Genomic DNA, 12,147 nt, shown 5'->3' on the forward strand with positions numbered 1-12,147 from the left:
TGAACAGGATGTCTTTCTATTTACTTAGGTCATTAGTTTCTTTCAACAATGTTTTGTAGTTTTCAGAGTATTAGTTTTAAACTTACTTTGTTAAGTTTATTCCCAAACAATTTATTATTTTTTACTAGAGGCCTGGTGCACGAAATTCGTGCATCAGGGGGAGGTGTCCCTCAGTCCAGCCTTCACCCTCTCCAATCTGGGACCCCTCAGTGGATGTCCGACTGCCCTCTCACAATCCAGGACTGCTGGCTTCCAACTGCTCGCCTGCCTGCCTGCCTGATCACACCCTAACCACTCCCCTGCCGGCCTGATTGATGCCTAACTGCTCCCCTGCTGGCCCGATTGCTCCTAACTGCCCTCCCTGCTAGCCTGGTCACCTCTAACTCCCCACCCCTGAAGGCCTGGTACCCCCCAACTGCCCTCCCTTGATAACCCGGTCACCCCTAACTGCCCTCACTTGCCAGCCTGGTCACCCCTAACTGCCCTCCCCTGCAGGCCTGGTCCCCCCCAACTGCCCTCCCCTGCTAGCCTGGTCACCCCTAACTGCCCTCCCTTGCCAGCCTGGTCGCCCTTAACTGCCCTCACTTGCCAGCCTGGTCACCCCTAACTGCCCTCCCCTGCAGGCCTGGTCCCCCCCAACTGCCCTCCCCTGCAGGCCTGGTCACCCCTAACTGCCCTCCCTTGCCAGCCTGGTCGCCCTTAACTGCCCTCACTTGCCAGCCTGGTCACCCCTAACTGCCCTCCCCTGCTGGCCATCTTGTGGTGGCCATCTTGTGTCCACATGGGGGCAGCCATCTTTGACCACATGGGGCGGCCATCTTGTGTGTTGTAGTGATGGTCAATTTGCATATTACCTCTTTATTATATAGGATGTTATTCTGAATAAAATTTTTTTTTAATTTCATTGTTGGATCACTCATTGCAAGAGTATATAATATATACTTTTATATATAGAAGTAATATATAGTTGTCATATTATATATCAATCTTGTATGCCACAACCTGACTATATTTATTTATTAATCTTAATAATTTTAGTGAAATTTTCTTAGTATTTTCTATATGTAAGATCATGTCATCTAAATAAAGATAGTTTTACTTCTTAGTAATGCTTTTCAAATAATAATTTACATTTTAGTTTTAAGTGAAACAGTATTATGTCCAGTAGTGAGAACTTAGACAATTATTTGTATTTCTCAGTTTTGTCAAAATCCACTTTTCACTAATACTTGATTATCTCAGATAAAACTTTTCTCCTCTTTTTGTTTTCTGTTCTTTAGTATAAATTGCTTGGACAATTGTTTCCTCTGACCAGTTTACTTCCCCAGAATAAAACTGCTACCTTTCTGCAAAAATAAAGTTGTTACTATCATTTTACTCTTAAAGGGTTGCATAACCTAAATTAATCACACAGTCAATCATCTGTGACTTAACAAAACTAAGACAAATTTCTTTATAAAATGATTTTACACATTAATTTCAAGTACAGAGTAGCAATGTCACTCACTGTGTAGTAAGTGTGTAGTAATAGAAATAAGGCAAAGAGAATGTCTGTCCACAAAAGTCCAATTAAATGTTTAATACATGTGTCTCCATCACATAATGTACATACCTGCCACTTGTGGCTACTTCTCCCCTCCACAGATAGAACTGCCCTTGCAATCACTTTGCAACACAGTGGATTGGAAAACTACCAGCATCTGGCACAAGACTGATAGCAAGGCAATAAGAATTAGTCAAGAATTATATAACTGATCCTGGGAACACTGTGAGGCTTCAACATGTCTCTCTGTCTCTGTCCAAAATCCATCTATCATCCACCTATGGCTGTCTTCATTAGAATTATGTTTCTAAGGCACTCATTAAGTAACTCAGCTGATACGTTAGTGTGTTACCAAAGAGGGGACTGAGTTCAGAGGCAACTCCATGACCCCACGATGTGGCCTCCAGAACCAAGGTATATTAAAAGGAGGGTGGCCAGCAATGAAGTTTCTCCCAGAAAATATTTCCTTTAAGAAGTTTTATCTGAAAGTTAGGAGAGAGACACATAGAGAAAGAGAGACAGAAATGCTGCATGTAGTGTGAGATTAAAACCCCTCATCAGAAGGAAATAGATTAATCTGTGATATAACTTCATCTCAGTTCTGAGATATCTTGTATTATGTGCTTTGATAAAGAAAATACATATAATCACAGGGAAGGTTTAAGAAGTTAGTCCTCTAGTCTGGCTAGTTGTATTTCATGTTTTTAACAATTACCCACTCACACATTTTTTAAGACCAAGCTTTAAATGTTATAAAAATAGTTATTGAATGCATACTAAAATTTGGCAGAGTTGATAGCCCAAATTATCATTAAATCATAATAAAGCAAACCCACAAGAATGCTTACATACAAGTGACCTATCAAAACATGCTCCCATGAACTGTATTTGAATGCTGTTGATTTTAATCTCAGTGAAACAATGGAGCATCCATATTAGTGAAGAGGTAGGAAAGTCAATCTAGAATTGACTCCAAAGCTTTAGTTGTTAACCAGAATGTTCGGAATTTTCATCTTGGATCTACCCTTTTGTGGCTATATCATATTGGGTAAGTCACAAAATTTCTCGTAAGCCTATTCTTTTATTGGTAAACTAAAATAAAGCTTATGAGGTATTTTAAAGGATGAAATGAGAAGATGCATATAGAAAAATTTAGCACAATAATTGGCACATAATAAGTTCTCAAATTGACTTTGAATACTATTACTGTTCTTAGCCTACTTATCTGAAGATCTTAACTAGTAATTTATGTCTTATACTCATATTTATTTTAATTATAATTGAGAGCTAATTACAATAGACTATAATTTCCTCATTTATAACCTAGGCATTGATACTCTCTATCATAGACATTAATAAAACACTTTAAATTTTAAAATATATATATATACTACATATACTATATGTAAAGCATATCTATCTATATATATAAAACCCTGATATGCAAATAGACTGAACTGTGGAACAACCGAACAACCAAACAACTGGTTGCTATGACATGCACTGACCACCAGGGGGCATGTGCATAACATGGCGGGCATGGGCATGGCGGGATGGTGGAGCAGGTGATGGCAGGGTGCCAGTCGCTGTCATCGGGGCGAGCCTCTGGTGGTTACTGAAAATTCTTTGCTCCCACACACCGTGGTCCCACTCGGCACTCACATCTGCTGCCAGTGCCAGCACCGCTCACACCCACAGCTAGTGCCAGAGCCACTGCTCACACCTGCTACCGGCTCCGGCCCCAATCGCTCCACACTGTTGTGGGAGCCGCAGCAGTGGGAGCGGGGCTGCCAGCAGAGAGGGGACGGGGGGGGGGGGGGGAGCTGTGGTGGGAGGGGCCAGGCAGGGGCGCGGAGGATGGGCCGAGACCCACCCCTGTGCCCACCACAGCCTTGAGGCCCACAGTTCCTGTCAAGGTGCACAAATTCATGCACTGAGCCCCTAGTATATTTATATACAGTCACCCCCTTGGAATTCATAGGGAATTCATAGGGAACCCTGAGGATAACCAAGTCCTCAAAATGTCAGAGTGTTTGCATATAATCTGCACACATATATTTTAAATCATCTCTAAATTACTTATAATACCTAATACAATGTAAACATTATGCAAATAGTTGTTATATTGTACTGTATTATTGAAGTAGACCTAACTGCAAAGGGCACTTCAGCAACAACATAACTTTTCCCCCCTGAATATTTATGATCTGTGGTTGGCTGAATTTGCAGATGCGGAAACCACAGATTTGAAGCACCAACTACATATAAAACAGATATAAAGCTATATATAGTATGCTATATGCACATATATACTGTATATAGTATGTATATATGTAAGTAAAATTTTGCAACTTTTCCTCCTTAGCATTCTATTTATTACCTCTTTTACTTCCAGAAAGGTAGTACTTTCTGGATGGGGGACTAGCAAATAACAAACCACAGCCCACATGGAACCAGACATCCACATTAATTCAATAGCTGCTATTGTGTCTAGAGTATGTCCATTTCAGAGGCACTAGGCAAACACTAGATGAGATATGACAAGCCCATTTCACCTATGTATCACCTAAAGATGTTAGCATAGGACCTAGGAAATACTAGGAGCTCAAAAAGTATTCAGTGAACAAAACTACATCCCATACCTGATGAAAGATAGGGGAAGATGATAGGTAGATTAAAAAGCTAAATAATACAAGAAAAATGTCCCATTGAATATACTCTTAGTCAATATAAACTGTTTTACTATGTTTTACTACATATTGATCATTTATTGGAGGTACAATTGTACTTTTATGCAACTTATAAACCTATAAAATTTAAATTTTTATTAATAGGGTTGATTTTTTTTAAGTATGGGGACTTTAGGAGGAGATGGGTTGCTAAAATATTTAAATATTTCTCATCTATCTACCTATTGATCCAGTCTTTTTATTTATTTTTTTTTTGAAATTTCTCTCACCTGAATTTTTTTTTTTTACATCCAGATGTGATAGAAGTGAGGACAACAGAAGGTATGATTATCAATGGGCATGAAATAGATTGTGAGAAGTCTCTTATTCCCTACGTCTCATAGTTACCTACAAATTATAACATCAAAGTGGTTCTACTTGTCAAACTCTTAATATGTTGAAATACTTCACAACAGATATGTATCCATACACATATATGTGTATCGAGGCTTATTAAAAACATGCGAATGAAAATTGGCATTTATCCATTGACTTGTGCCACAACAACAAAAAAAGTTTACACGAAATTTGCAACTGAGCTTTTGTGATTTAATAGTATTTGGAGATATGTTAGAGTAAAAGGGAAAGAGGGAAGGTCAGAGGGAGAGAGAAAAATGGAAACAAAGAAAGATATTTTATGCTACAGCAAGAGGGATATTTACAACTTTAAAATGTAAGAAGGATAGAGTATAAAAGCAATAAACAGAGTGGTTGTATCAGTCTCCTTCCTAAGTACTCCATTTAGAATCTGATCCTTGTCTGGTTTCCAAACCCAGCAGTTGAAACCAAGCATGATGAATGGACCGTAATAATTGAGTGATATTCTTCATATGGTACCTCTCAGAATCGCATGCTTTCAGGAGCAACATTTATGAGAGGAAAGGAATGTACTGTAGCTAAACCCTTCTCAGTCTGAGCTTTTAAGTTGGCTTCATAATAAAAAAGAATCATGAAATCCAATGGAAGTGGCACTAGCAGCAGTCTAAAAGGAAGTCAGGGAAGCTTCCTCTTTTCCAGCTTTTTACAGTCAGAAGAGGTAAACTGGACACTCTCAATTCATAGTTTGAATATAATTCTGGCAATATCTGTGTTTCCCTTAGAGCATCCATCTTTTATTTTTTATTAAAAAGTGAAAACTTAACTTCAATAAATAAGAAAGCCAAAGGAATAAGACTCAAGGATTGAGATCTCTGAGGCATCAGACTATGTTGTCTCTTAATATGTAAATGTACAAATGTCCACTTTTCATGAAATAAAAGAAACTGTGGGTGCCCTTACCGGTTTGGCTCAGTGGATAGAGCGTCAGCCTGAAGACTCAAGGGTCCCAGGTTCGATTCCAGTCAAGGGCATTACCTTGGTTGTGGGCACATCCCCAGTAGAGAGTGTGCAGGAGGCAGCTGATTGATGTTTCTCTCTCATCGATGTTTCTAACTCTCTATCCCTCTCCCTTCAATAAAATATATTTTAAAGGAGAAGAAACTGTGAGTAAAGCTTTTATTTTAGGGCTAGGACAAAGCATGTTGAATAACACAGATGAAGAAACAGGTACAGAGCATTTAAACTATGAGACCTCATTACAGAGATTGTTGGGGGCAAGGCAGGTGCTCCCATGCAGATGTGCTCTCTCTGAGACCAAGCTCTTGCCATGAGCCTTACTGCTCTCCCCTCCCACAGAGGATGTTTGCAGAAAAAGGCAGGGGACTTGGTTTAAGAGTGTACAACTCATCCGAGCCCGTTTGTCCCCGTGGTTAGAGTGTCAGCCCTCAGACTGAAGGGTCTAGGATTTGATTCTGGTCAAGCACACATACCTAGGTTGCAGACTCAGTCCCTGACCCCTGTCAGGGTGTGTGTGGGAGGCAACCAATCAATGAGTCTCTCTCATATCAATGTTTCTCTCTCTTTGTCTCTTCCCCCTCCCTTCCACTCTCTCTAAAAATATCAATGGGAAAAATATCCCTGGGTGAGGACTAACAAAAAACCAGGAGTGTATAACTCTACTTGTGCATGAATCCCACAGTCCTGTAAAGGCTGCTAACGTGTCAAAGTAGGAGCAAAGCCAGTGGCATTGCAATCTAGACAGTCTCTGAATTGTGACAGGAGCTCTGGTAACTCAGCAAACTGGTAGCTGCCATCCAGTACTTAATTAAATTGTGCTTTAAGGAACTATCACTAACTTTCTCTCATGACATTTTAAGTTTTGCATTGTTCAAACTTCAAGTCTCTACAATAGTGGGTCTCTACCCACGTCATATTAGAGTCATCTCAGGAACCATTAAAATTATGGAAACTGGGGACCCCACCTCAGGACAATGAAATAAGAATCCTTAGGAGGTAGCCCAAGGTGGGGGGTTTTGGTAGTAAAAAACCTTGGAATGGCATTTTTAAAAGTGCCTCCCAGCCCTGGCTAGAGCATCATTTCGTGCACCAGAGGGTTGCAGGTTTGTTTCCTGGTCTGAGCACATACCCAGGTTGCCATGGGTTCGATCCCAAGTCAGGGTGTTGTGTGGGAAGCAACTGATCAATGTTTCTCTCTCCTCTTTCTCTCTCTCTCTCCTCTCTCTCTCTCTCTCTCTCTCTCTCTCTCTCATCAATGAAAAACATATCCTTGATGAGGTGAGGATTTAAAAAAAGTGCCTTCTAAGCAATTCTCTTGAGCAGCCAGGGTTGAGAAGTATCTGGAGCTTCCTCCTGCCCCACTGAGAGTTTATTTGTCCTTATGAAAGACTGCAGTGGGAATGACAGACCAGAGTCACAGCTAAAATCTTAGGTCAATGTTCTTTCTATCCCTTTTGTTCCTTTCTTTAGGAAAATTGCTCTAGGACAGTGTTCTCAAAGTTCCCTATTCGTCAGAATCTCCAAAAGTCTTGCTAAAACAGATTTCTACCCTCCTCCCCCCACCCAGGGTTTCTGATTCAGTGGGTCTGCAATAAGACCAGAACATTTCCAGGTGATGCTGGCGCTGCCAGTCCAAGGACCACGCTTTGAGAACCACTATTCTGAGCATTTGGTAAAAGCCCACCTCAATGACCCTTCTTCCATAATGATCTTTCCCAGTGAAGGTAAGATTCTTTGACAAAACTCTCCCGAGTCTCCCTTTGATCAGTGCCTGAACTCCTGTAAATGGGTTTCCCTCTCAGTAGCTTTAGTAAGCCTTTCAGGGGTCCTCAAACTTTTTAAACAGGGGGCCAGTTCACTGTCCCTCAGACCATTGGAGGGCCGGGCTATAGTTTAAAAAAAAAACTATGAACAAATTCCTATGCGCACTGCGGGCCCGGGAAGAGTCGGCTGCTAAGCAGGACAGGCAGCGGCACCCCGGCGGGCCAGATAAATGTCCTCGGCGGGCCGCATGTGGCCCGCGGGCCATAGTTTGAGGATGCCTGCAAGTTTAACTGATATTACCAGCTGGACTCTACCATCGGCTTTCAGTTTTTAAAGAACAACCCTCTTTTCCTTGAAACATTTCAAATACACTTGAACAGAGTAATTTTCTAAAGCCATGATGTTTTCCCATAGATGCAGCCCAATTGTGATTATTCTACAAGGTCTTTGCCATGTAAACATGAGAGGACACAAGTGTGTTACATTTTGCTTCTTCACACACAGTACAACTTAATTCAAGGAACATGCTGCTACGAAATGGAAACTGATACCTAAAGTCTGGGGAACGCCAGCATACACTTAAATCAGGAAGACATGAGGAGCATTTAACATTTAGAGTGAAAAAGGAGCTGACATGTATAGAGACCCTACTATGAGCAGTACACATTGTTCATTCATAAGACAGCAATCTGTGTTTTAGCAAGTCCCCAAGTGATTCTCATGCAGACTAACGTTTGAGAACCATTGGTCTAAGGAAATAAATTTTAGAATGTTGGTATTTTAAAAGGAAAAAAAAAATGAAGTTTTACCAGGTCTGGTGGGGTCTCCTCTGAACAAGAAATACCTAGACAGGAACCAAGGTAGCTGGTAACTTTGGGGAGAGAATGGCCCCGAGGTGGGAGGTGGCAGGAGCAATGCATAGAGAAGAAATGAAACTGTCACTTACTTCAAGCAAGCTGCATATAAGCCTTATTGAAGCATCCATCTTATATAAAAATTGCTGTTTGAAATTTTAACCCTGCTATTTTGCTTCTGTAAATGCTTGCTTGCTTAAATAATAAGGAAAATAAGACTACTCCCACTTCAGAGAGGACATTAAACCTTCCCCGGACGAAATTATCAGTGCTGGCACCAGGCCAGGCCTTTGGTTGAGGTCTCAAGGCCCCAGCACATAGGGGCTCTTTAAGAACTTGCAAAAGGGGCTGGAAACACCCCATATTTGGGAGACAAAGAAGGTAAAAACATATAAATAGGGAAAATTCCTCCATGTTGGGGCCCAGAATTTGAGAGACATTTTCCTCTGGACCCGCGCGTAATAAATGTAACTCCATCTCTCTAAGTATTGCTTGGTTCTTCTCTGGTTTTCTGTAACACTATGACTCTATGGTGGGTGCTCAGGCCATATATGCTAGAGGATGCCTTCTGGAGAAGGGTGCTTTCAGAATCTCACCCCAGGGAGTCCTCTATTCTGAATGTTCACAGGACTGCCTCGCAAACAGAGTGAAAATATTAATGAATTTATAGGTGGAGTTAGGAAAGGAATCAGGTTTGTGGGAAGAGATGGCGGGCGGGGTGGGGGGGTGGACAAAGCAAGGGATAGAAGGTAAGAGCTGCCTGAGTCAGACAAATTCCTACATAATTCTGATAGTCACTTCCTAGCTGGTGATCTCAGGCAAATTACTTAATCTAACTCAGGTTTTGTCCTTATCTGTGAAAGGGGATAATCATACCTACCTCAGAGAACTGTGAGGATTAAAAGAGATAATGACATGCTTGGCACCCAGTAGGAACCCAATTGTCCAAAGACAGCTGGCAGATCCAGCTCTCCCTCCGGCATAATGGAAGTAGTCCTACCTTTTTGCTTAAGTAGAAGCTTTTCTCTATGGGTTTTTGCTTTTCATTATCTGCTTTGTCTTTGTGAATAGAAATGACCCCAGAGAGAGAGAGCCTCGTCCTTCCCCAGAGAATAGGTGGGAACTGGTTACAGATCCGCTCATTTGCTCATCCTGCTCCCCAACCTTTCCAGTCTTTCCCCTCCAGCCCTTGCGTGGGTGGGGGTGGGGTGCCGCCACAGGCTTGTTTATATACTCCAACACTCAGCCAGCTCTGCGTGGAGAATCATTCTTAATTAGTCACTTACCTAGCATAACTCAGCAAATCTGTGTTTCAAGTAGAGCAAGCCTATGTAGGACTTAATTCCTCTACTTCCCATTTCTCCTCAAAAAGGTGAAATGGACTATTCAGAATGGAGGAGATTTCAGTCTCACTTTTGCTTCAGTCTGCCTGTTTAGGATTGGTGAATTTTAGAAGTAAATACTTATGATGCATAGATGAATTCTGCATGCCAGCTACCTGTCAAGCGTAGCAAGTACTCAGCCAGCTACTGCATTATGTTTTGGTTTAAAGCCACTCTAAATGATTTATTGTTTCTAAATTATTTACGTGGCATTATTCCTTTCTTATAAAATGCAAAAGTGCTGTCAGGAACAGCACAGCAGCAGGTTATGAATGGGACTACAAGTAAATCAGGGTAATTAGAGGCTTCAAGTTGCAAATGCTGGCAAGTTCTCCACCAGCCACCACTTCACTGCCAATAATAAAATTTGCATGATTTCCTGACATTATACTCACCACATATTTTCATTGCACGCTCACTGTAATTACTTAGGGCATGATCTCAACACTCATGGCAAGCAGAACTCTAACTGAACCCAGCCGTGACTATTACAGATGCTTAGAATTAAAGCGGGTGGAATTAAGGGAAGAGTTCCCTACATAGCTTTAGGGATCTGTGATGTATCAACTGAATTTTGACAGCTTAGAAAAAGGGATATATCCTCAGTTACTCCTAAGCAATGATCAGGTCAAATTATTATGAGACTAAGATATCTCAAAGGTTGGTTTGGGTCCTGGATTTTGTGACAATTGGGTCCTGCAATTTGTTTTCAGGTTCTTTGATGTAAAAAAAAAAAAAAAAAAAAAGTAAAAATAAATAGGTGATTTTAATTCCTGATAGCAAAGCACATCTAGGCATAACTCTAGATGTAACTACCGAAAGAATTTTGTGTTATTCTTCAAAGAATTAACAAGTAAAAGAAATTCAATACACCAAAAGATCAGTGGGCCCCTCTAGATGTATAGGTGACAAAGGCAGGTCAGATTCAATATATGGAATCCATATTCAGGCTCTTTTTATCCCTCAGTGCTTGGTGCATCTATCACACTAGCACATGAATTCATACATTCTCCATGGCTGTCTCAATAGAGAAGGAAAGTTTAGGTTTTGAATGACGTAATACTGTATATAGCAGAGTTTCAAGGATGAACATAAACTAAACTAAACTAAACTAAACTAAACCTTGGAAAACATGGGGCAAAAATGCAATTTGACTCTCAGCTTTGTCTTTTGACCCTACGAGATTTATATAATCGTCCAGCCTTCGTTTCTTCAACCTGAAAAGGGAGAAATTGCTCATTCACATGCACCGGTTGTGAGGGCTAAAGAGATTCAGTGTAAGCACTCAGCACAGTATCTAGTGTAAGAAGTAATGGTCAAATATGAATGAAAAGAAAGAACAAATTATACAGAAATGTCCTACCTTGGTTCATGGGTCTTTTAGTAAGTCCACATATGATGGAAAGTCTTACTATGGAAAGTTAGTGTCTGAGTTAACAGAAAACTAGGGAACAGCAAGAAAAGGAGCCTTATCTATAATAATAAAAGGGTAATATGTTAATTAGACTGGACATCTTCCAGACGTCATTCCAGACGTCCTTCCTGATGAAGCCGGGGCCGGAGGGAAGCCATCCCTGGTCCCGTGTGCCTGCCGGTGGCCAGAGGAGGGAAGGCCTACTCTTGCATAAATTTTCATGCATCAGGCCTCTAGTTTTCTATAATTTAATAACACTCCATCAGACCTGAAAAGAAGAATTTTAGGAATGAATCATCTCTCCCCTGACCTTGAAAAGCAGCTGGTGGATATTGGGACTATCAGATCTTAGGCATTGGAAGTTATTGCTCCAAATCATGGTATTCCCAACCCCAAAGATATCTCCTGATAAATCCTTAGCGAATGAAATTCATGAAGAATTCCAAGATCTTAGCCTGGTTTTGGTCAAAGTTACAGACATAGTTACTGGATCTATCCTCTTCAGAACTGTTACAGGGCAGAAATCTCTTGTCTTTGTATAAATACGTTAGGGAGGGGGTCACTTTTTGTAATGATAAGGTATATGAACTTGTAGTAACACATATGCAATCTTTAGAAAAGTAGAAAAAAGTTCATTGTAAATAGTTTGTGTTAATTACTCTAAAAGATTACATCATGCTCTGCGGTAGGTTTACTCATCTTTAATTATATCCATTTTTAGACCAGTAGTAACTTATGAGATTTCTGGAATGTGTTTAGTAATCCACTGAGGAGACTGACTCAGTCATAGAAGAAAGATTTTCACTGTGTCCAATTGCCGTGACTGTCAACTTCCATCATTCGTTCCCCACACTTTAACATGAATAGAGAATGCATCAAAAGCACATAGTTCAATTAGCACAATAGCAAGCATGAAGCTATTATGTGGATGTGACATATTTTATGTTGAATCACATGAGTGGTCATAACTTCTGCTAAAAATATGCATGTCATTTTTATTAAAGTGACCTATCCTTTGCCCCTACTGTATTTTTGAAGACAAAACAGACCATCTTTTGTAGAATTCAGCAGGCTGCTCATTTTTTGTTGTTCTTGGTAACATTTGTGTTCTCATTTCTCCCAGTCA

The sequence above is a fragment of the Plecotus auritus genome, assembly GCF_963455305.1.
Source record: "Plecotus auritus genome assembly, chromosome: 1".
Lineage (NCBI taxonomy): Eukaryota > Metazoa > Chordata > Mammalia > Chiroptera > Vespertilionidae > Plecotus > Plecotus auritus.